Consider the following 2,822-nt stretch of genomic DNA (forward strand, 5'->3'; position numbering starts at 1 on the left):
TGCTACCCAGCTTCGATCCTTACCATGACATCCCACCTGGGATTTTGTTTTTCTTCCTCAGTGGGCAATGCTCTTTCAGAACAGACGGTCTGCTATTCCTCCATTTGGCCTTCGTATCCGGGCATTAATGGCTGAATTGGGTCTGGCATTGGATGACATTGCTGTCCCCAATGATCAGCTCATTCCACCATGGCTTATTACCATCCCATCCTGTGACCTTTCCTTGAGTCATCTGGAGAAGGCGGATACTCCCGATTGGAAGTGCCTTCTTTTTGCTGAACATCTTTCGAACCATTCCTCTCTTCCTATTTACATGGATGGTTCGAAATCGGGTGACTCTGTAGGTTCTGCCATGGTTTGCTGTGGCTCGGTAATTGCTCACAGGATCCCCTCTACAGTTTCTGTGTTCACTGCCGAGTTATATGCTATTTCTCTTGCCCTGGATCATGTAGAAGCTATGCAGTACAGTAATTGTACTAGTTACGCTGATTATCTTAGCTCTCTACTGGCCCTGGAATCGGTTAACGTTAGTTCTCACCCTGTTCTCGTCGATATTCAACACCGATTGGCCCACTTTTCGCTATCTTCTATTTCCATCCAGTTTTTCTGGATCCCTGGCCATGTCGGTATTCACGGGAACGAGCTCGCTGACACCAAAGCTAAGTCCGTCTGCTCTGGAGCCATCACGGCCGTTCCTGTCCCATACATGGACTACGGTCCTGTCTTCAAGGCACGGATTCGTGCCAGTTGGCAGTCGACTTGGAGTGAGCAACCCCATAATAAGCTTTTCCAGATCAAACCTTCTGTTGGTCTTTGGCCGTCTTGCTTCCGTAAGGATCGGAAGGAGGAAGTAGTCCTGGCAAGGCTACGCATTGGTCATAGTTTTAACCCGTCGTTTTCTTTTATCAGGTATTGACCCATCGATGTGTAGCCATTGTGACACTCAAGTCACAATAGCCCACATTTCACTATCGTGCCGTCGTTACGACCGATTAGATTGTATTTTTATTTTTTTACACGCTATAGGTATTTTTAATTCTGTATAAATCTTTTATCGACATGTATTGGTTTTAACTCGCTGTATTTTACATTTTACATTGATTTACTTTCTTTGTTTTTACCGGTTGTTTGGCGCAGATAGCCTTGATGCTTTGCGCCATAAAACACCAACCAACCCAACCCAAACCAAAGCATAGCAAAGATAGTTGCTGAAATAATTACGGCTGAAGTCAGACGAAGTAATGGTGGTTGCTGAAATAGATAATGTATATTTTTCAAGTAAAATCTTATTACATTTATTGTTAGAGACATATTATTTCTTATTAATGTCAGTATTGCTTTCTGCCATACAATAGATCATTATTGGTGGATACGCTTTCAACTTGGTTGTTCGAGAACGACGAACTATAATGTTCTATGAAATTCATACTACCAATGGTTGAACAAGCACGTGTAATAGAGTTTTAACGTCCTTATATTTTAACTTTGGAACTATTAAAGTACAATTTCAGATCATTTCGAGTACTAAGTAAAATAACTAGAGCCGTTTTATTGAAAAACAAACAAACAAGAAACTCGTAATATAGATAAACACAAAAGGCTTTGTTTAGAGAAAAGCCACTTTAGGTATCTACTGTGGAGAATCGATCCCCTTATTTTAGCGTTGTAAGTCTAGGGGAGGGGGCTTACCGTTGTTACCCAGGGCACCACAAAAGGTAATCAGTGATGGGAAATAGGCTTATCTCGGTGGATCCATACCGCTTCCTTTCCATGGACCACCTGAAGGGAGCCTGTGGACCACCGGATTGAGAGCCGATGATGACCACATAGCTTAACAAATACTTATTGACCAAAATCAGTTATCTGAGTATTTGTTTATGCTAAGAACGAACAACATGTAAACAAATTATAAAGGCGTATATCTAGCTATGTTAAGACAGGTCTTACGTTCAGCGTATCCTTTAATTAGGTTAACTACGTTATTGGTTTCTGTTCTTCGCTTTTAAGTTTGTCTGTTGTTCATATTAAGTGACTGAGATGGTTATATCTTATTTAGTCCTTCATTCTTTCTTTCTTTCTTTTTTCTTTTTTTTTTCTTTTTTTTGTACAAAGAGAACTTTCAAACATTATGCCGTTATTATTAAAACTGAACAATAGACCTTTCGGCTTATTCAGCCATGCGTGAGACGAGATTTGAAACAATTACGCTAAAGGTATTATGCGTATGACAAATGGAAAAAACTGGGTGTAGAGTCTCAAACAATAGGCATGTCATATTTAATGTTAAAGATTAAACTTATATTTCAAAAACTGGGTGTGTGTTCTTAATAATATACATATTACTGAAAAAACTGGGTGTAGAGTCTCAAACAATAAGCATGTTGTATTTAATGTTAAAGATTAAACTTATATTTCAAAAAATTGGGTGTGTGTTGCAAGAATGTTTAAAAATTATTTCAGTATTAGATATTAAACATGATGAATATTTATCATATAGCAGTAACACGAAAAAATAAATAAACTTGATGTAATGAAGTTCAGGCTGTTCAAGCTCAAGACATCGTACAATTTAACAAACACGTTTAAAATAAGGAGAAAAATGTTTTGGTTTGTTTTGAATTTCGCGCAAAGCTATTCAAGGGCAATCCGTAATGACCATTTCTAATTTAGCAGTGATAGACTGGAGGGAAGGCAGCTAGTTAACACTACCCACCGCCAACTCTTGGGCTACTGTTCAACCAACGAATAGTTGTATTGGCAATTACATTATAACACCTTCACGGCTGAAAGGGCGAGCATGCTCAGGACGGAGATCCGAACCC

This window comes from Limulus polyphemus, unplaced genomic scaffold (assembly GCF_000517525.1).
Source record: "Limulus polyphemus unplaced genomic scaffold, Limulus_polyphemus-2.1.2 Scaffold1815, whole genome shotgun sequence".
NCBI classification, from domain to species: domain Eukaryota; kingdom Metazoa; phylum Arthropoda; class Merostomata; order Xiphosura; family Limulidae; genus Limulus; species Limulus polyphemus.